The following is a 23620-nucleotide window of genomic DNA, read 5'->3' as shown; positions in this document are numbered from 1 at the left end:
GATCACAAGTAGGCAGAGAGTCAGGCAGAGAGAGAGAGAGAGAGAAGCAGGCTCCCCCAGCCGAAGGCAGCGGCTTAATCCACTGAACCACCCAGGTGCCCCTGTTTTTTGTTTTAAGTAGGCTCCATACCCAGCCTCGAGCTCAATGTTGGGCCTGAACTCACCAGCCTGAGAACAAGACCTGAGCTAAAATCAAAGGGCAGAGAGGCCCAATAGACTGAGCCAACCAGGCTCCCCAATTCATCCAGTTCTTTTCTCTCTCTCTCTCTCTTTTTTTAAAGATTTACTTATTTGAGAGAGAGAGAGCACAGGTGTGAGTGGGGGGAGGAGCAGAGGGAGAGGGAGAGAGAGACTCTCAAGCAGACATCCTGCTGAGTGCAGAGCCCAGTGCAGGGGTCAATCTCACAACTCTGAGGTCATGACCTGAGCTGAAATAAGAGATTAGTTTAACCACTGAGGGCACCCCTCATCCTGTTGTTTTTTTTTTTTTATTTTTAAGGTTTTATTTATTTATTTGACAGGGATCACAAGTAGGCAGAGAGACAGGCAGAGGAGAGAGGAAGGGAAGCAGGCTCCCTGCTGAGCAGAGAGCCCGATGCGGGGCTTGATCCCAGGACCCTGGAATCATGACCTGAGCTGAAGGCAGAGGCTTTAACCCACTGAGCCACCCAGGCGCCCCCCTTCATCCTGTTCTTTTAAAACTAAGAAACGATATCAGAATTTTTCTGACAGAAAATGATCATCTGCTATTGATATTTCAGCCTTTTAGTCTTCATTCAGCTTTATGTTTTAGATCTACCTGAAGGCTTAATCTGAATTATCAGGTCTGATTTTTTTTTAATTAAAAAAAATTTTTTTAAAGAATTTATTTATTTATTTGACACAGAGAGATCACAAGTAGGCAGAGAGGCAGGTAGAGAGAGAGAAGAAAGCAGGCTCCCTGCTGAGCAGAGAGCCCGATGCGGGACTCGATCCCAGGACCCTGGGATCATGACTTGAGCTGAAGGCAGAGTCTTAACACACTAAGCCACCCAGGTGCCCCAACAGGTCTGATTTTAATAGCAGTGCAAGTGCAAAGTGGAGATAAAGGTTAGTTAGCCTTCAAAGCAACTTATAGATTTAGGGCTTTGTGTGTCGTGGATACTATCAAGAAAGTGAAAAAATGAACTACAAAATGGAAAACATACTTGCAAGTATTTTCTGCTAAGGGATTAATAACAGAATGTTTACATGATGCCTAAAACTCAATGACAACAAAAAACAGTTCAAGAATGGCACCTGGGTTCACAGTTCAAGCCACCTGGGTGGCTCAGTTAAGCATCTGCCTTCAGCTCAGGTAATGATCCTAGGATCCTGGGATCGAGCCCCACATCAGGCTCCCTGCTCCATGGGGAGCCTGCTTCTCTCTCCCTCTAATACTCCCCATTTGCAATCTCTCTCTCTCTCACTGTCAAAAAAAAAAATCTTAAAAAAAAAAGGGTATAGAACTTAGGTAGATATTTCTCCAGTGAAGATATACAAATAAACACTTGTAAACACTTGAAAAGATACTCAAAATTGTTAGTCTTTAGGGAAATACAAGTCAGAACTAGAAAGAGATATCACTTCATACTCATTAGAATGACTTTTTAAGATTTTATTTATTTATTTTACAGAGAGAGATCACAAGTAGACAGAGAGGCAGGCAGAGAGAGAGAGAGAGGGAAGCAGGCTCCCCGCTGAATAGAGAGCCCGATGTGGGACTCGATCCCAGGACCCTGGGATCATGACCTGAGCCGAAGGCAGCGGCTTAACCCACTGAGCCACCCAGGCGCCCCGAATGACTTTTTTTTTTTTAAGATTTTTTTTTTTTTTTTTAAATTTGGAAGCAGGAGAGAGAGAGAGCATGAGCAGGGTAAGGGGCAGAAGGAGAAGCAGGCTCCCCACTGAGCAGGGAGCCTGATGTGGGACTCGATCCCAGGACCCTGGGACCATGTCCTGAGCCGATGGCAGACACCCAACTGACTGAGCCACCCAGGAGCCCCTAGTTTGACTATTATTAAAAAAAATTCAAGGGGCGCCTGGGTGGCTCAGTGGGTTAAAGCCTCTGCTTTCGGCTCAGATCATTATCCCAGAGTCCTGGAATCGAGCCCTGCATCAGGCTCTCCAATCAGCAGGGAGCATGCGTCTCTCTCTGCCTGCCTCTCTGCCTACTTGTGATCTCCCAAATAAATAAATAAAATCTTTAAAAAATAATAATAAATAAATAAAAGTTATATTTTCATTTGGGTAGATGGTTTCTAGTTTGATGCATCTTTATTATTTTTATCTTGAAATTTTTTAAATGTACCAAAGTATATGCACTACAGGCAGTATGTAATGGTCAGCTATTCGATAGAGTTTTATATAGAAATATCTTTTTAAGTCCAAGATTGTGTAGCTTTAACCTTCTTTAAACACTTTTTTCATACTCAGAAAAGAAGAGGATAGTTGTGGTCGTTCTGTTTCTGTAGTATTTTTCCTATTTACTAACCATTCTGAAAGTCTTTCAACTAAAACTGAAGAGAAAATTTTAATCTCTTTTGTCTGTTATCTTCTAAAGATATTTATGGCTGTCTAGTTAAAGGTACAGAACTAAGGAGGAAAACATGGTGGCTTGTATCACCATTGAACCAGCCTTCCTGTTCAAGTACCATCTGCATCTAATTCTTTTTGTTCTAAGTACAGACTGCAACACATATCTTAACCAGCTTCTTCATTCACTTTGACACTGGCCATAAGGAGGATTTGAGCAATCTTTTCCTAAAACCCAGAAAAAACTACGCAGTATAATTCCTTGTGAAAATTTTTGTAAAGGAAGAACTGAAGAGCATTAGCTCTTGCCCTCAAAAGCGTAGAAGTCAAAGCAGTATTTATGTCAATAAAACTTATTAATAATTTTGCCTATTTTAAACCATGAATGTAACAAGAAGTTTTAAGTTACAATTGTGACTTGTAAGCATTGTTTTGTTTTCTTGAAGATTGTTAGACAGAATGAGTGGGAAGGGCAGAGGGAAAGGGAGAGAGACTCTCAAGCAGACTCCCCACTGAGCACAAACCCTGACATAGGGTTGGATCTCACAACTCTGAGTCTGACACTTAACTGACTATGCCATCCCAGCGCCCCTAAACATTCTTATTTTTTAATTGAAATATGATTGATATACAATATATTATTAGTTTCAGATATACATCATAGTGATTTGATATTTTTATACATTATGAAGTGATCCCCACAGTAAGACTAGTTACCATCTGTACCATGCAAAGTTATTGCAATATTATTGACTGTATTCCCTCTATGTACATTTTAAGTGCTATTCTATTTTTTTTTAAGATTTTATTTATTTGAGTGAGAGAGAGAGAGAGAGCATGAGAAGGGAGAAGCAGACTCCCACAGAGCCTGATGCAGGACTCACTCGATCCTGGAACTCCAGGATCATGACCTGAGCGGAAGGCAGTCGCTTAACCAACTGGGCCACCCTGGAGCCCCTATAAGCACTCTTCTTGATTTAATTTACTAGTAACTGAGTGAGGGACATAGTTATTTTAATTAATTACCCAATAGTCAGAAAAAAGATGTTCAAACTGAGAGTGGCATAGATCACAAATTCAAACCAGCTCTGGAATTTTACTTTTCTTTTTCTCTTTTTTAAAAGATTTTATTTATTTATTTGACAGACAGAGATCACAAGTAGGCAGAGAGGCAGGCAGAGAGAGAGAGAAGAGGAAGCAGGTTCCCCGCGTAGCAGACAGCCTGATGTGGGACTCGATCCCAGGACCCTGGAATCATGACCTGAGCCGAAGGCAGAGGCTTTAACCCACTGAGCCACCCAGGCGCCCCGGAATTTTACTTTTCACTAGCCGTTTTCCCTTGGGAAATAAATTATCAAACTAATTTTTGTTTTTCTTTTCTGTGTTATGGGGATGACCTGCTTTGTGATGGGAGAAGGGACTAAAAGGAGGGAATTAACCCAATTATTGATTTATTTTTTTAGCTATTTGAATATCTACATTGTGTAAATTATGAAGCTCTTAGTGTTCTTATAATTTCTTTTATTTCTTTTAAAGCTCTTACAACACAGACTTTTAAAAATTCAATTCATTAAAATAAACATCCTAGGATGCCTGGATTTAGGCAACATGATTAAATTCAGTTTAATTGAAGATTACAAAGAACTTCAAAATTTTCTAAAACTTGCTTTATTTTGAACAATTACTATGCATAAGTTATTGTGGGACATCATAAAGAAGAAAAGGGGTTTTGTGTGGAAGAGGCTTATAGTAATTTGGAAGAACTAATTTGCTTTTCTTTTTAAGATTTTTATTTATTCATTTAAGAGAGAGAGCACAAGCAGGGAGGGGGGCAGAGGAAGAGGGGGAAGCATGCTCCCCACGAGCAGGGAGCCTGATTCCAGGACTGTGAGATCATTACCTGAGCCGAAGGCAGTAGCTTAACCGACTGAGCCACCCAGGAACCCCTGATGATTTTTTTTTTAATCATTTAAAAATATACTGCTGATATCCCTGATATTATAGGGAATAGAATGGGATCTTCCTCTGATGATGGAAATGGTGAATATTATAAATCTTTTACTCTGTAGGAATTCTGAGCATATTTAGTGACATGTAAGTATTGAGTGCATGTCGAATTTGTACTAATTATAGTAGACCTTCTGGCTTTAAAACAAGAAAGAAAAAAGAAAGTGTGTAGAGGATGGATTATAGATTTTGTATATATTGTGGTTTTGCTGTTTCTTAATTTTTTTGTAATTAGAATAAGTGAAATGCAGGGCTAGGATTTAGTAAATTAAGGGTACCTGTCAAGTAAATTTCAATTCATTAAAAACAGTCACTTAGTTAAACATATATTTACTCTGCTGTATTTTGTACAGCAGAAGCTGCTTGACACTGTAGGCAGCTAAGACAGCAGTACCTGGTTCCATAGAGCTCCACAGTTTAGTAAGCAGACAGGTAATGATAGCCACAGTCTATATCATAGTGATAAATAGATGTATAATTAAGGATAATATCACTCATTTGTGCCTCATAAATTTATTGAGCAACTATTTTGTCTTAAGCCTAGTGTTGGCACTGGAAGTACAGTGAAAACAAAGATTTGCTTCTACATTGAAGAAGCTTACAGGCAGGTTTTAAGTAGGCTTTATTTTGTTCTTATCCTTAAGCTTTTGAATGAAGTAACTAAAACAAGACAGGAAACAGCAGGAGTAAGTTGACTCTCTACTGGGGGAACTCAAATCAGATGTTTGTATAACAATCTAGTATTTCCTTGATCAACAAAAAAAATTTGAAATTCTGATTTTTCCTGTCAATATTGCAGGGACTCTACTATTAAGCTTGTGATAGGGTGTTTTTTAAAAAGTAGTAATTAGGTGAAAAGTTACATTAAAGCTTAAAAATCCAAATCCTCAATCAAAAGGAAATATTAATGAAAGAAACACAGTAGTTCTTTGGTAGTTAGATAGGGATGAGGCAGTCAATGGAAAAATCAATCCAATAACTATTTGGGTTGTCATCAAGGCTGCTTCTTGGTGTCCTGTAACGTGTTATGCTGACTGTTCCTGTATTACCACATTGCCGTTATCAAAGACTTATTTAAATTTTTTTTTTTAAAAATTGTAATAAAAATGATGATTCAGGATCTTTGTCACTCTGTATGCCAGTGGGAGGTGTTTGCGGCTTTTCAATACTGGCTTCATCGTGACAGATTTATTATTTATTTTTCCTTCAGGAGAGAAGAAAAACCATCTGCTCAATGACAGTTACTGTGTTTTTGAGTTTTTTTTAGCATAACTTAGCTTAAAAAAGATTTTATAGTGTGGTAGAAAAGAAAACGTTTTCACCACATTACTGAAAGATATATATTTTTTTCTATTAGTCTGTGTTGGTTTACTGTTCTCACACAGGATGTGTTCTGAGTATTGAAACAAATATTCATTTTCTTTGTAGATTGTTTTTTTTTTTAAAGGTTTATTTATTTATTTGACAGACAGAGATCACAAGTAGGCAGAGAGGCAGGCAGAGAGAGAGGAGGAAGCAGGCTCCCTGCTGAGCAGAGAGCCCGATGTGGGGCTCGATCCCAGGACCCTGAGATCATGACCTGAGCCGAAGGCAGCGGCTTAACCCACTGAGCCACCCAGGTGCCCCATGTAGATTGTTTTAACAAAGTAATTATTGTAGTATAAAAATAAGCCAATAATCTGAATCTTTATATTAAGTCTTCTGGAAATATCATAAGGGAAACCGGTGATGAAAATAATAGTGTGATCTTACCCTAAATTAGAGAAAAACAGGTAATTCTAGGAGTGAACTTTTCGGTAAGGATAATTTTAATACTATTATCTGTTAACATAGATAAAAGATTTCTGTAGTTCATGCTTTGTTGGTATAATTGCCTTAGTTTTAAATTAAAACTGCCTCTTTCTAGGTCCTTGAATGGGATGGTCTTAGAAAATAGTACTCCTGTGTTTTACTCCTGAGATGTACACGCTAGAATTTCTTTATTCCCAGGTAGTTTAGCTCATGTTTAAATACATATACAGAGAGTGTATAATATACAGAGAGTGTAATAATATACAGAGAGTGTAAATAAATATACAGAGAGTGTATAATCTCTGAAGATAAGGATGAATTTCCCAGTCCTGTAATAGGAAATCTGAAAAGCTGATAAATCAGTATAAATTATGTTTATATTATGTTTATATTATCAGTATAAATGATGTTTATCAGAAGAACTGCTTTTGCTGTAAGTCAATAGTCATTGGTTGATAATGTTTACATAACTTTGTTTTTTAAAAGATTTATTTATTTTAGAGAGAGAGTCGGGGAGAAGGGTCAGAGGGAGAGAATCCCAAAGCAGACTCTCTGCTGAGCTCAGATTCCTACAGAGGGCTGGATCTCATGACCTGAGTCAGAATCAAGAGCTGGTGGCTCAACTGAGTGAGCCACCCAGGCATCCCAATTTTTACATAGCTTTAAAAAGTACAATTTTCTTATGACATTAAGTATTTATGTAATATTTTTATAAACTGTAGCTTAAAACCCAGGAAAACTGGGGCACCTGGGTGGTGCACTCAGCTGAGCATCCTACCATTGGCTTTGGCTCAGATCTGATCTCAAGGTCTTGGGATTGAGCCCCCATCAGACTCCATGCTCACTGCAGAGTCTGCCTGGGACTCCCTCTCCCTCTGCCTCCCCCCGCCCCCTAAAATGAATAAATCTTTAGAAAGGAACAGTAAAACTAACTGAAAACTAAGGTACAGATGTTTTTATTCATGTTGAATGAGGTAAAGTGTGATGTGATAGGATGGCACATAACATGATGGGAAACAGTTTTGGAATTAGGCATGTCTGAATTTGAGTTATCTTTCTGCCATTTCTTAGCTGTGGTAATATTTGGCAAATTACTTAATGTCTTTAAACTTTACTTCTCCCGTGGGTCAGATAACCCATGTGAAGTGTCTCATATGGTACCTAGTCTGCAACAGGCACTCAACAGATATTCTTTTTTTTTTTTAAGATCTTATTTATTTATTTGACAGAGAGAGAGATCACAAGTAGGCAGAGAGAGGGGGGGGGAAGCAGGCTCCCTGCTAAGCAGACAGCCCGATGTGGGGCTCGATCCCAGGACCCTGAGATCACGACCCGAGCCGATGGCAACGGCTTAACCCACTGAGCCAGCCAGGTGCCCCCAGATATTCTTAATACTAGAAAAATTCAGAACTGTGAAATAAACCCTAAAGTTTGTGGTAGTGAAAGGTAGTTGAAATTTTGAAGTTTCAGAAAGCTTTATTTAAAGAATTCAAAGGGGGCGCCTGGATGGCTCAGTGGGTTAAGCCTCTGCCTTTGGCTCAGGTCATGATCTCAGGGTCCAGGGATCTAGCCCCACATCGAGCTCTCTGCTCGGCGGGGCGCCTGCTTCCCCCACCTCTCTGCCTACTTGTGATCTCTCTCTCTTTGTGTCAAATAAATGGATAAAATCTTTAAAAAGAAAAAAAAAGTATTCAAGGGGTGCCTGCCTGGATGGCTTAATTGGTTGAGCTTCTGACTCTTGATTTCAGCCTAGGTCATGACTTCAGGGTCCTGGAATCCAGCCCCAAGTTGGGCTCTGTGCTCAGCGGGGAGTCTGCTTTTAGGATTTCTCTCTCCCTCTCTCCTCTGTCCCTCCCCAATTTGTGTCTGTGTGTGTGTGTGTGTGTGTATTCATGCACATGCACACTCTCTTTCAAATCTTAGGGTAGTCATGAATCTAATTTTTCCTAATTTTATTTATTTTTTAAAATTTTATTTATTTGAGAGAAAGAGTGCATGCAGGAGGGAGGGAGAGAGAGAGAAAGAGCAACCTGAGCAAAAGGCTGACACTTAACCCTTAACCGACTGAGCCATCTAGGTGTCCCTAATTCTTCCAACTTTAATTAATTTTTCATAGAAATGGTTAGATAAAGTCTTTTATGATTCTAGTACTATAGTTTTTCTTGCTCTGAGATAATCCATTATAATATGAGAATTATTTAGTACTAATAGTTGTCAAGATTGTGAATTGTCTCTTAGTCTTAACTCCTCACACTGACCTCTGCTAATCAATGAAATTCAGTTAGCTTTACTGAAAATAATGAAAGGGGAAGTTTATTGCTGGTCATGTATATTTGTAGAATTCAAATAGAAGCTTGCTATGCTGCATCTGAGTTATATAATGTAACTATAGCCATATCCCAGTGAAGGTAAAATATCATTGAAAGACCACTTGAACTCATGCTTTTCCATTCTCCTTAAAATAAATACTTTTCTTTTACTGTAGCTTAGTTATAGAGAAAGATCATAGGAAAAAGTATCAATTGTTCCAGATATCACAAAAACTGAAAGGACAAAAAGTATTCTGTACTAAATTTTGTATTAATCAAGTTCTTATGGTTAAGATACTTTTATAAATTCAAAATGTGCCCTACCTAACATGTTATAGAGCATTGGACTGTATAATAATAAATTGTACCTTACACATTAGGCCAGTAGCATCTTCTTTTTTTTTCTTTTTTAAAGATTTTATGTATTTATTTATTTGTCAGAGACAGAGAGAGGGAGGGAGGGAAAGTACAAGCAGGCAGAGGCAGAGAGAGAAGGAGGCTCCCTGCTGAGCAAGGAACCCCACATGGGACTCGATCCCAGGATCCGGGGATCATGATCTGAGCTGAAGGCAGTGGCTTAACCCACTGAGCCACCCAGGCGTCCCAAGGCCAGTAGCATCTTCTTGAGAAAACTTGAATATACGTGAAGATGTACTCATATTTCCTAAAAGAATACATTTTCTTGTGATAATCTTTTGTATCTGTTGTGCCAGTCAGTGATGAACCTTTTTTTTTTTTTTTAAAGATTTTATTTATTTATTTGAGAGAAAGACAGTGAGAGAGAGCATGAGCGAGGAGAAGGTCAGAGGGAGAAGCAGACTCCCCATGGAGCTGGGAGCCCTATGCGGGACTCGATCCCAGGACTCCAGGATCATGACCTGAGCTGAAGGCAGTCGTCCAACCAACTGAGCCACCCAGGTGCCCCCCCCTCTTTTTTTTTTTTTAAAGATTTTATTTATCTCTTTGACAGTGAGAGAACACAAGCAGGGGGAGCAGCAGAGGGAGAGGGAGAAGTAGGCTCCCCGCTGAGCAGAGAGCCCATCGTGGGGCTTGATCACAGGACCCTGGGACCATGACCTGAGCCAAAGGCAGACCCTTAACCAACTGAGCTACATAGGTGTCCCCAGTTAGTGATGAATCTTAATCACTGAAGAAGTTGGGTGGGGTTCATTTTAATCTCAGGTTACAAGAATATGCCGTCTTAAGGCAATCATATACTTCATGTAAGTTTTGGTAATCAGTATAGTGTTTATAAAGAATTCTTGAGTCAGGCTGCCAAGTGTGCTGGCTCCATTTCTTACTAGGTTTATGAATCTTAGGTACTTTACTTGGTTTCCTCATCTGTGAAATGAGGATGGTGGTAAAAATATTACTGTTTCATAGGATTGTAGAAAAATTTAATGAATTAATATATTTAAATCACTTAAAAAGTGTCTGGCACATAAAAGCCCAATAAATTTTGGATAGTATAGTTGTCCCTGTTCTACAGTGTGACAGATGTGAACTATCCCTAGGTTTTTCATTATGTCCTGTAAAGTATATGCAGAGATTAATAAAATCTGAGATAGAGTGGCTTTGTATTAAGAATATAGAAAGTGGCACCTGGGTGGCTCAAGTCAGTTAAGCATCAGGTCGTGATCCTGGGGTCCTGAGATTGAGCCCCATATTGGGGCTCCCTGCTCAGTGGGGAGTCTGCTTCTCCCTCTGCACCCCCCCACTCACGCTCTCTCGCTCTCTCCAACCCTCCCTCTCTCTGTCAAATAAATAAATACAATCCTTTAAAAAAAAAAAGTATAGAAAGAAACTATTCCTTTTGCACTATCATGTAAGCTCTAAAATGAGAGAATAAACAGATAATGGCCCTTTGAAGAGGGGGATAAATATAACTTTAAACATTCTAATTAGATGGGTGAAGTTGCCTATGTGTTTAGCCATTGATTAAGAAATAGTGTTTGTAACTGGACAAGAGTTAGATAAAAATAGAGTAGTATTTGTATTTATAATGCTGTCAGATTTTCAACAGCAGCCCTTGCAGTTCCCAGTAAATACAGTGCAAAATGAAGACTTATTCATGATAAAAGCAAGCAGAAGATAGTAGTGTAATGCCTTTCATACTGATTAAAGTGCAGCCCTAACTTAAACTTTAGAGTTAACTGAGTTTTAAACCTTTGTTTCCAGGTACCAAGTAAGAGTATGGTAAGTACCTAAGATGAAAAGTAGCTCAGCGCCTTTAGGAGAAAGAATCAGATTCCATTGTACCTAGTTCATACATGAAACTGAGAAAGAGAAAGCTGAATATGGGAACACTCCTGTTATAATCCTTTATGCTCCATGAGAGAAGTAAAACATGTTCTAGAATAAGGATTTCAGAAGGTAGAAGATAGTTACTATTTAGGGTAATTAAGTATACAAATACAATGAAATGTTACATAAGATCTAATTAGAGGTGAGATTTATTACTGCCTTGTGTGGCTTATCAATAAGTTAATGGGAAATACAGGAAGCGAATTCAGGCTTTCTGTATATAGCTGTTAAAACTCCAGTCTCCCATGGAGTAAATGGGTGGCTCAGTGGGTTAAGCCTCTGCCTTCGGCTCAGGGTCCTGGGATTGAGCCCCGCATCTGACTCTTTGCTCAGCGAGGGCCTGCTTCCTGCCACCCCCCGACCCCCTGCCTCTCTGTCTAATTGTGATCTCTCTCTCTCTCTCTCTCTCTCTCTGTCAAATAAATAAATAAAATCTTAAACAACAACAACAACAACAAAAACCACTCCAGTCCCCTCCTTCCCCTCTTTTGGCTGCCTTGCTTGCTCAAGGAAAGTTTAATGATATGATCATTTCCTAATAAGAAAACGTTACCAATATTAGTGTTGTCTTTGACTAGATGATTTTAAATGAAATTTGCAATGTCTGTGGCTATAACCCATCTCAGTATCAGAAACAGCTACATTCATCATCAGCCCATGGACTTGTAATTTTTTTTTTTTAAGATTTTATTTATTTATTTGACAGACAGAGATCACAAGCATGCAAAGAGGCAGGTGGAGAGAGAGGAAGGGAAACAGGCTCCCTGCTGAGCAGAGAGCCTGATATGAGGCCCAATCCCAGGACCTTGGTATCATGACCTGAGCAGAAGGCTGAAGCTTTAACCCATCTAACCACCCAGGTGCCCTGGACTTGTAATTTTATATATGATAGCCTTTTCCCTTTATAACGCCATCTGTTTGTCATATAAATGCATATAAATATGTTTGTTTATCATATAAATGGTATAAATGTCATACAATTATCTAATGTGGAATAAACTTTTGTTTTGAAAACTGCTTATTTTCTGAGAATAATACTGAAATTGTTCTCATTTGGATGTGAAATTAAGAAATGTAAATATTCCCTTGAATAAGAAACAAATGAATTAAATCGATCTAGTTAATAGCACTAGCCATGATATTCTGAACTATTTGGTAGAAAGTGTTACCATTATGTCAGACTTCCACTTTTCATAAGATTTTTTTTTTTTTTTTTTTTTTTTTGCTAGAGTGAATAGGTACTTTTTAGTTTAAACAGGATACTTTTCTTCTTTGAGTACCCATCCTTGTTTTTGGCAACATAGATTATTTATGCTAAAGACTTTCAAAGCTGTATTTCACTTGAACAGCTTTAGACGAGAGGTTGCAAATGGGTGTTTTGGATATTTAAAATTTTTAAAAATTAATTGCCAACATATAAAAATAGGGAGATATTAAAGATTTTATTTATATATTTGAAAGAGAGCAGGGGTGGTGGGAGGGGCAGAAGGAAAGGAACAAGCAGACTCCCTGCTAAACAGGGAGCCTGAGGGGTGAGCAAGGGACTGGATGCAGGAGCTCCATGGGGGTGGGGGTGGGGAGCTTGATCCCAGGACCCTGAAATCATGACCTGAACTGAAGTCAGATGCTTTATCAACTGAGCTCCCCCACACGCCTCTGAAATTGGGGAGATTTTATTGACATTTCAGTGACCAATAACAACTCCTGAAAAATCAGTGCTGGCAGCATTGGGTCTGTATTCTTACATGGTAGACGTCAACAGGGACTGAGACATAGCTGTGCTTTAGATGGGATGCCCGCTCTTCACTTTACCACCATATTCCTTTGAAATGGTCATGAGTCCTTATGTTTGATATCTGGTTCTTCTGAGCATTGCAGCCTTTGCATCAGTGAGTTTGTTTCTTGATGCATGCCTTTTTAATGGAATCATCTTGAAAATGATAAAAAGCCTTGGTGTGCTTAGGCCATCATTCAGTTTTGTTCTATTATAAACCTTTTAGACTAGGAGTATTATCCTTTTATGATTTTAATTCATTCTAGGGAAGGGTGTTACATTTTATGTCTGTAACTTAAATAAAAGAAGATTAGCATGAGAAATTAAGATAACTTTGAGAAAAACTTCCAATAATTTAACATCCAAATACGTCCTGCTTTCTTCAAGTAATCACGCCAGTTTTTTCTAAAAGTGCTTACTCAAAACGTATTTGGGGAAAAAAAGGTGGTATATTTCTTTTGAATATTATCAGATGTCACATTTTTATCCTTAGAGATTAGATACATTTTAGTAATACTTGAAAAGTATATATAATTTGAGGGGAGCCTGGGTGGCTAGTGGGTTAAAGCCTCTGCCTTCAGCTCAGGTCATGATCCCAGGGAGCCTGCTTCCCCCTCTCTCTCTGCCTGCTGCTCTGCCTACTTGTGATCTCTGTCTGTCAAATAAATAAATAAAATATTAAAAAAAGAAAATTATATGTAGTTTTGAGAAGTATTATATATACATAAAATTTGAGAACAGTATATATAATTTGAGAAGTATATATATAATATATATAATGTGATAAAGTTTATGAAGTAACAAGAAGTCAGGCAGCTCAGAGTCCTAATGGATGACAATCTGGATAAATCCAGATTTTATCCAGCTTCACAGTAAATTTGAAGATTCATTCAAAGTAAATAGTTAAACCTTTCATTCAAAGTAAATAGTTCTCCAGGAAAGAAGATGTTATAACTATAGGTTTATACCCATTAAACCTTACTGAAAGAATAGAGTATAATGAATTAACAACAATAACAACAGTAAGAAGACAAAAGTAGTGAAGAAAATTTTTATCAGGGTGGTGAAAACAGAGATAATGCCTAATTTATGCTGCAGGTTTCAAGGAATGCCTTTCAGGAATAATATACTTTGAACCAGATTGAAAGTAATTCAGTTGTAACTATTCTTTCCAGAAGGACCATGCATTATTGTCAGAACCATATAAAGTTTGAAAAGCCATACTAATATGTCATAGGAAAGAGAAGGTTAGGTACATGTATTTTGAGGCCACAACAGCGAAGTGATAAACTATATATAATTTATTTATAATATTTATAAAAATATTTATATAAATGCATATTTTTGCTCCTTTCTGATTAAACCTTTCAATATCACAGTTGGCTTCTATATGAAGAAGTCCTTACCAAATTTCTTTTTTAAGATATTATTTATTTATTTGAGAGAGAGCAAGAGAGCACGAGGAGGGGCAGAGGGAGAAGCAGACTCCCTGCTGAGCAGGGAGCCCAATGTGGAGCTTGATCCCAGCACTCTGGGATTATGACCTGAGCTGAAGGCGGACGCTTAACTGACTGAGACACCTAGGCATCCCAAGAATTCCGCTTTAAATAGATATAACTGCTTTTACTTTTCACAGTCCTTACCAAATTTATTATGAACAAGATTTAGAGATGAAGCTAAAAGCAGGAGGTACAGTCTCCTTTTCTCAGTATATGGCAGGATAGTTCCTTTAGGCCTAGGTCCCTTACCATTCCTGTTAGGTTGGTGAAATGAATGAGCCAACTAAGGAAGCTCTAAGTATTTCCCAGGTGACTGAGCTCAAGAAAAGTCAGTTGTACTAATTGTGGGCTAAATTTGATATCTCCCAAGTTCAAAATTTATTTTGTTTTATTTATTAATTATTAGTTTTAAAGATTTTATTTTTAGTAGTCCCTACACCCAACATGGGGCTTGAACTCACAAACCTGAGATCAAGAGTTGCATATTCCACCAACTGAGCCAGCCAGGCGCCCCCCAATTTTATTTTATTTGTTTATTTATTTATTTAATTAAAAAAATTTGAAACAAGAGAGTTCACAAGTAGGCATAGAGGCAGTCAGAGAGAGAGGAGGAAGTAGGCTCCCTGCTGAGCAGAGAGCCTGATGCGGGGCTCCATCCCAGGACCCTGAGACCATGACCTGAGCTGAAAGCGGAGGCTTCACTCACTGAGACACCCAGGCACACCCCCTCCAAATTATTTTTAAAACAGAAATGTGCTTTAGATGAGTTATATGGTATATAAATTATATCTCAATAAAGCTTCAATTAAAAAATGCAAATGAGATCCCAGGGAGAAATTCTGCCACAAAAAGGGGCCATAAATATAGTGTTCCAAGTGATGAAGAGCATCGGTGTGGGAAATAGAAGGAATTTTAAGTTATTCAAGGGAGGAAGAATTAGGCTGGCTTCCTAGTTTAAAAAAAAAATTGTGGACACATATAAAAAACACCACACACTTTTATTTTTTTATTGTTTCAGGAGGACAGTTGTGAAGCCAGTGTACTTTCGATTCAGTGGGGCTGAATGGGTGAGTAAGTGAGTGCAGGGTTTTTTGGTACATGCGGCAGATGAGAGAGCAGAGTCAAACCCAGCCGGTTTGACTGTGACCTAGTTAGTGAATATAACCCTCTGAGCTTCAGTTTCCTCACCTATGGCAAGGAATAATTGGCTTTTATCAGGGCAGGTAAGTCTAAGTTCATTTCATTGAAGAGATCACATAGCACCCAAAGTTAATCATTTTAAAAATGTAAATATCACTTGGCAGATACAAATCAAAACCACCATCGGTGAGAATGGCTAAAGTTAACAAGTCACAAAACAACAGATGTTGGTGAGGATGTGGAGAAAGGGGAACCCTCTTACACTATAGGTGGGAGTGCAGACTGGTGCAGCTGTTCTGGAAAAGAGTATGAAATTCCTCAAAAAGTTAAAAATAGAATTACCCTACCACCTAGCAGTTGTACTGCTAGCTATTTATCCAAAGGATGCAAACAGTGATTTGAAAGGGTACATACACGCCACTGTTTATAAGCAGCAATGTCCACAGTCGCCAAAATATGTAGAGCTCAGATGTCCATCAACAGATGAATGGATAAAGAAGATGTGTGTGTATATACATATTCTTCTACACACACACACACACACACACACACACACACACGGGAATATTATTCAGCCATCAAAAATCTTGTCATTTGCAATGACGTGGGTGGAACTAGATGGTATTATGCTAAGTGAAATAGGTTAGTCAGAGAAAGACAAATACTGTATAATTTCACTCGTAGGTAGTATTTAAGAACCAAAACATATGAATATAGGGGAAGGGAAGGAAATATAAAATAAGATGAAAACAAAGGGAGACAAACCATAAGAGACTGTTAACTATAGGAATCTGAGAGTTGCTGGAGGGGAGGTGGGTAATTGGGTGATGGGCATTAAGGAGGGCACTTGATGGAATGAGCACTGGGTATTCTGTGCAACTGATGAATCACTAAATTCCACCCCTGAAACTAATAATGCAGCACATGTTAACTGATTTAAGTTTAAATATAAAATAAAAATAAATGTAAATGTCTTTTGTAAGCCCTAAATCCCTTCATATATAAATGTCCTTCCACTGCTTTAAATGTTTAAATGGCTTCTTCTTGCTGTATCAGTGATCTATAAAAGTCCTGAATGATGGATTCCTACTGTGCCTTCACCTTGAGAACTTGTTGGTCTTCTTCCACCAAGTCTTTTTTTATGGGCTGTTCCTTTCTCTGGAGATTCTGTTCCTAGCTCTTTTTTTTTTTTTTTTTTAAGATTTAATTTATTTATTTGAGAGAGAGACAGTGAGAGAGAGCATGAGTGAGGAGAAGGTCAGAGGGAGAAGCAGACTCCCCATGGAGGCGGGGCTCGATCCCGGGACTCCGGGATCATGACCTGAGCCAAAGGCAGTCGTCCAACCAACTGAGCCACCCAGGCGTCCCTGTTCCTAGCTCTTGATAAGGTTGTCTCCTTCTCATCCTTGAGGACACTGTTTAAGTGTGGCTTCTAATAATGGGTTTTTTTTGTTTGTTTGTTTTTGTTTTTATATAATTTTTTATTTTTTATACTAATAATGGTTTTAATCTCCCTCTATCTAAAACTCTCTCTTTTGACTTCCTCATAATCTTTATTTCAGCAGATCTTTGTTTTCTTTGTATTTCTTTTATTCCTGTGATTGATTGTGATGCCACCTCTTAGAACTGTAAGTTCTATGAGCACAGGAACTACATATATGTTAATGTCACCATTATATCCCTGGTGACTATCTTAGTTTTACGCACTCACTACATGTTTGTTGGTTGAATTAAGAACTCCACTTTGTTTTTTTTGGTGGTTTTTTTTGTTGTTGTTGTTGTTCTTTGTTTTTTAAGATTTTATTTATTTGACAGGGAGAGAAAGAGCACAAGCAGGGGGAGTGGCAGGGAGAGGGAGGAGCAGGCTCCCTCCTGAGCAAGGAGCCCCATGTGGGATCATGACCTGAAATGAAGACAGAGGCTTAACGGACTGAGCCACCCAGGCTTCCCCAAAATTCCACTTTGTTTGCTTGTTTGTTTGTTTTTAAACAGTTTATTTATTTATTTGACAGAGATCACAAGTAGGCAGAGAGGCAAGCAGAGAGAGGAAGGGAAGCAGGCTCCCAACCGAGCAGAGAGCCCAATACGGGGCTCGGCTCAATCCCAGAACCCTGGGATCATGATCCGAACCGCAGGCAGAGGCTTTAACCCACTGAGCCACCCAGGCGCCTCCCAAGAATTCCACTTCGAATAGATATAAGTGCTTTTCCTTTTCAACACCTAGAAATTATGTGGACTCCTTCAGTAATGGCTATTAATCCCTTAAAGTTCTTTTATGTAGAAATAATATTTTAAGATGTGTATAAACAAACGTGTGTATGTCTGCTTTTTTTAAGACTTCATTTTTTAGAGCAGTTTTAGGTTCACAGTAAAATTAAAGAAAAAGATATAGAGATTTACCCTTCATATATCCCCCAAACATGCATAGCTCCCCCATTATCAACACCCCCCACCCATCAATACATTTGTTATAATTGATGAGCCTACATTGACAAATCATAATCACCCAAAGCTTCTGGTTTACATTAGGGTTCACTCGAGGTGTTGTACGTTCTGTGGTTTCAGAAAAATGTGTAATGACATATATCCACCATTATAGTATCATACAGAGTAGTTTCACCGTCTTAACAAATGCCATACTGAAAGAGTACATGCGAGGGACACGTAACACAGAATTGAGTCAGGAAAGGTTTTCCAGAGAAAGGGACATTTAGGGTAAAGGCTACAAAGGAGCATAAGTTAACTTAAGGAGTCCAGGCTGGGGGTCTTTGAGAAGAAATGAGTTAAGTTTGGTGTTCATTAACATTCACTGCAAGGGAAGTATTGAAGTGAAATGAAGCTGGAGAGGTTAGGAAGTGCCAGATCAGGAAGGACTTTAAGCCACTTAAGAGATTTTACCTTTTCTCTAAGGCTATTGAGCAGCCATTGAAAGTTTGAGTTGGAAGATAACTTATCAGGCCAGCCTTTTAAGAAAGTTCCCTTAGGCTGCAGTGGTGTGCAAATTGCTGTGGAGACCCACTAGTTGAGAGGGGAAACCGGGAGCAAGGAGATCAGTTGTGAGATTGTGTTCCATCCCTCTGGGAGGATTGTTTCTTTGCCACAGTGGTACTAAATCAACACGGAGAAAACTTCTAGATTTGAGTGTTAAGAGTTAAAACTGACAGTTCTTTTGTCTCTTGTTTAGGTCATGAGGTCGATGGTTAGTAGTATTGTGCTTTGAGATGAGATCGAAGAGAAGAAAGAAGGTTTCAAATTTTCTTGGGGAGGAGAGGGTGGTGGGAGAAATGGGAGCCAAGAGATGAGTTCATTTTAAACTGTTCAGTTTGAAGTATCGGCATTTTTTATGTTTAGGTAGAAAAATTAAGTATACTTATGACCATATAGATCTCAACCTCTGGGAAGGGCTGGAAATGTAAATTAGGATGTATCAGCATGTTAATGAACATATGATACGGATGCTTAGAATAATGGATCAGTGCCTGGGAACAGTATATTTTACGTAATAAATGCTTAATACATTTATGTTGAATGCATGCGTGACTGGAATCCATGAAGTTGTATTGAGTGAGAAGAGAGGTTTGACCCAGTCAGAGGAAATAAAACCATTTAAGGACAGGCTGAGTAAAGGAGCAGTTAGGGCACCTGGGTGGTTCATGGGGTTGAGGGTCTGACTCTTGATCTCAGCTCAGTTCTTCATCTCAGTTCAGGTCTTGATCTCAGGGTAGTGAGTTCAAGTCTTGTGTTCAGCTCCAAGCCCAGGAGCCTACCTTAAAAAAAAAAAAAAAGGATCAGTCAGAGATATAGAAAGACAGAAGAGAGTGACAGCATGAACTCAAAGGGGAAAAAATTGTTTAAAATAAGAGCAAAAGGCCACCCACCAGTGTGGGGGGATGAAAAAGATAAGGACTGAATGGTGTTCCTCAGATTTAACCTCAAGGGTGTGGTTTACCTGGGGAAAAGAAAGGTAAAAATGGTTTGGGGGGATGGGATTAAAAACCCTATTACACAGTGTTCAGTAATAAGGAAATAGAAACTATGAGTGAGGACAACTCTTCAGTTTGGTTGTGAAGGGCCCATGGGAGAGAGGATGGTAGCTGGACCAGAGATAATGGTCAAGGTATGGGTGTTGTGTCTTGTATTTTTAATGGGACTGTTTTGAACATGTTTGGTGCTCATTGTAGGGGATCAGGAGAGAGGGAGAGAATAAAGGTAGAGGTGAGAGAGATGATATAGTAAAGTTTATAAGTTACTTGCCTTGGGTGAGAGGACCGCCTATTCTGTATGAGATAGGAAGAAGGTAATGTAAAGATAGATAACTTTGCAGACATGTTTCTGCTGGTTTGTGTTAGAAAATTGAGAGAATTTTTATCTAATGATTTTTTAAAAATAACTAAAATAATGCATGCTTATTTAAAATTATAGTTGACCTTTGATTAGTGTGGGGGTTAGGGATGCCAGCTCTCCAGTACAGCTGAGAATCTACTTAAAACTCTTGACTTCTCAAAAACTACTGCTAGTCTGTTGTTGACAAGGAGCCTCACTAATAACATAGTCAACACAGATTTGTGTGTTGTATGTATTATATACTGTATTCTTAAAGTAAGCTAGAGAAAAGAAAATATTAAAATAATAAGGAAGAGATAATATGTTTATAACATTATACTGTATTTATAAAAAACAATCCTTTATAAGTAGACCTGTGCTATTCAGGGGTTGACTGTATTATTATTAACTAAAGCCCATAGTTTACATTAGAATCCAATCCTTGTCTTATATGTTTTATGGTTTTTTTAAGATTTTATTTATTTATTTGACAGAGAGAGAGAGACAAGCAAGCAGAGAGGCAGGCAGAGAGAGAGGAGGAAGCAGGCTCCCCGCTGAGCAGAGAGCCCAATGCGGGGCTCCATCCCAGGACCCTGAGATCATGACCTGAGCCGAAGGCAGCGGCTTAACCCACTGAGCCACCCAGGTGCCCCTGTTTTATGGGTTTTGACAAGCACATAATTATATGTATCTACCATTACAGTATTTTATAGATTAGTTTCATTGCTCCAAAAATCCCCTCTGTCTTTTCATCCCTTTCTCCCTTTGTCTCCCTGAATATGTAGCAATTACTGTTCTTTTTACTACCTCCGTATTTTTTCCTTTTCCAGAATATCATACTTGGAATCATATAGTATATAATATTTTCAGATTGGCTTCCTTCACTTAGTGAGTGTTCTTTGAAGGCTCCTCTATTTCTTTTCATGGCTTAATACTTCATTTATTTTTATTGCTGAATAATATTCCTTTGCATGGCTGTATCATAGTTTATCCATTCATTTATTGGAAGATATCTTGAATGGTTCTACTTTTTGGCGATTTCAGATAAAAACATTTACTATGTTTAGCTGCTATAAACATTATGTGAAGGTTTTTGTATGGCCTTTAAGTTGTCAGTTCTTTTGAATAAGTACCAAGGACTGCTGGATCATATGGTAAAAATATGTTTAGCTTTGTAAGAAGCTGCCAAACTGCCTCCCACTGTAGCTGTACCATTTTGCATTCCAACCAACAATGAATGAGAGTTCTTGTTGCTCCATATCCTCACCAGCATTTGGTGTTGACAGTATTTTGTACTTTCCGTTCTAATAGTGTAGTGGTTGGTACCTTATTTGAATTTGCAATGTCATAATGGCGTATGATGTTGAGCATCTTTTCATTTTTGTGATCTGTATGTCTTTGTGAGGTGTTTGTTCAGATTCTTTGCCCATTTTCTTTCTTTCTTTTTTTAAAGATTTTATTTATTTATTTGACAGAAATCACAAGCAGGCAGAGGCAGGCAGAGAGAGGAGGAAGCAGGCTCCCTGCTGAGCAGAGAGCCCGATGTGGGGCTCGATCCCAGGACTCTGGGATCATGACCTGAGCTGAAGGCAGAGGCCTTAACTCACTGAGCCACCCAGGTGCCCCTCTTTTTCTTTTTTTAAATTAAGTTCTACACCAAATGTGGGGCTTGAACCCAGAACCCTGAGATCAAGAGTCACATGCTTTACCAACTGAGCCAGCCAGCCAGGTGCCCCCGTTTGCTCATTTTTATTTATTTTTATTTATATATTTATTTATTTTTTCTTTAAATTTTGGGTTAAGAGTCCTTTTTCAGGTATTTGTTTTGTGAATATTTCACCAAGTCTGTAGCTTGTCTTTTCATTCTTTTAACAATGACTTTTGCAGTGCAGAAGTTTCCAATTCAATTTTTAAAATTATTTTTTATTTTTTAATTTTTGAAGTTTTAAATTTTAATTAAATTCAGCTTACCAGTTTTTCTTTCATGGGTTGCACTTTTGGTGGTGGATCTGAGAAATTATTGCCAAACCCAAGGTCACTTAGTTTTTCTCTATTTTACCTTCTAGTAGTTTTATAGTTTTGTGTTTTCCATTTAGAGCTATCCTTCATTTTGAGTTAATTTTTGTGATAGGTGTGAGGTCTGTGTTTAGATTCACTTTTTTGCGTGTAGTATCCATTTTTTCCAGCACCATTTTTAGAAGAGATAATCCTCCACTGTATTGCCTTTGCTCCTTTGTCAAAGATCAGTTTGATTATATTTGTGTGGGCCTATTTTTGGGCCTTCTGTTCTGTTCCATTGATCTATTTGTGTATTCTTTCACCTGTATCACACTGTCTTGATTACGGTAGCTTTATAGTGAGTCTTAAAGTTGAGTAGTGTAGTCCTCCGACTTTGTTCTTCTCTTTGAAGTATGTGTTGGCTATTCTGGTTCTTTTGCCTTTTCTTTCTTTCTTTCTAAGATTTTATTTATTTATTTTTGAGAGAGAGAGAGAGAGAAAGGGAGATGAGTGGGGGAGCGGGGCAAAGGATAAGCGGTCTCCCCACTGAGCAAGGAGCCTGATGCGGGACTCTCCTTCTGGCCTACTGCACGTCACCAGTGTGTCTCCTTAGAATAAATCTGTACAGTCTCATCTGGTACCCAGGCTTTTGTGGCTGTTGCCTGGGATTGCACCTGCATGGTTGCCTGGCTCTGGTGGCTGCAGGGCTTGTGTTTATGAGTCCCACAGGACTATAACAAACAGTTTTTAACTGACTATAGCCCTGAGGGCTCAATGCAGAGGGAGCAGATTAAAAAGCTCTGCTCTCAGTCTCCCTGAAAGATCTACTCTCATTCTTTAAAAGCTGCTGCCTGAAGGTCCAGCTTCTTATTAGCCTTCATCTAAATGCTGACTTAAGTCTTCCCATTTGGTTTTGTTGTTGTTGTTATTTTAAAAGATTTTATTTATTTATTTATTTGTCAGAGAGAGAGAGAGCACAAGCAGGCAGAGTGGCAGGCAGAGGCAGAGAGAGAAGCAGGCTCCCCGCTGAGCATGGAGCCCAATCCCTGACTCTATCCCAGGACCCCAGTCTCATGACCTGACCTGAAGGCAGCCACTTAACTGACTGAACCACCCAGGCATCTCAGGTCCTCCCCTTTGGGTCATTGACGTGTGTTGGCACATCCTTAGTTACTGGGCACCATTAAGAACAAAGAAGGTGGCTTTGCACAATCACAAAGATTTGAGAAACAGCCAGGACCTAGGACCTGGCTGAGTAGTAAGGTTTATCTATAGGAGACTACTATGTCTAGACTGGGAGAGGTGGATGTTTTATCCAGTACACAGAAATCAACAGAGTCAAGGAGAATGAAGAAACAGAGGAATATTTTCTGAACAAAAGAACAAGGTAAAACTTGAGAAACAGAGATAAGTGATTTACTTGATAAAGTCTTAAAAATAATGGTCATAATGTCAGTCACTGAGGTCAGAAATCCTTTAGAATTAAAGGAGTGATAAAGAATTTTCCAGACAAGCAAAAATTGAAGGAGTTCATTACCACTAGACCAGCCTTAAAAGAAATGTTAAAGGGATTTTTTCAAGCTGAAACTAAAGCATGGTAATTACTAACAGGAAAACATGAGTGTGTAAATCTCACTGGTAAAGTTAAATATATAGTTAAATTCGGTATTCTTTAATATTATAATGGTGATGGGTAAATCACTTATAAATCTAGTATGAAGGTTAAAAGAGATAAGTAAAAAATAACAAGCTACAATAATTTCTTAACGGGTATACAAGGTAAAAGGATGTAAATTTTGCCATAGAAAACATAAAATGAGGGGGTGTGTAAAAATATAGAGCTTTAGTGTACAGTTTAAGTTGTTATCAGCTTAAAATAGACTGTTGTAAATGTATTTTATATAAGCCTCATTGCAACTACA

General features: G+C 38.6%; 1 protein-coding gene across 15 annotated transcripts in view; it reads left to right on the top strand.

Annotated features, from left to right (window-relative positions):
* CSNK1G1 (casein kinase 1 gamma 1) overlaps positions 1-23620 on the top strand; it is a 192554-nt gene that overhangs the window by 48529 nt on the left and 120405 nt on the right. For 2 of the 15 annotated variants that reach the window (XM_045067414.1, XM_045067416.1), the window contains exon 2: positions 15256-15304. The exons of the other annotated variants lie outside the window; for them this stretch is intronic. The gene's annotated coding sequence lies outside the window, so the exon portion shown is untranslated. The remainder of the gene's footprint in view (positions 1-15255; positions 15305-23620) is intronic. 15 annotated transcript variants of the gene reach the window in all.

Source organism: Mustela putorius, unplaced genomic scaffold (assembly GCF_011764305.1).
Source record: "Mustela putorius furo isolate JIRA1106 unplaced genomic scaffold, ASM1176430v1.1 tig00003896_pilon_pilon_pilon, whole genome shotgun sequence".
NCBI classification, from domain to species: Eukaryota; Metazoa; Chordata; class Mammalia; order Carnivora; family Mustelidae; genus Mustela; species Mustela putorius.
Note: the sequence above shows the minus strand (reverse complement) of the source record. Positions and strands in the feature narration are given on the sequence as shown.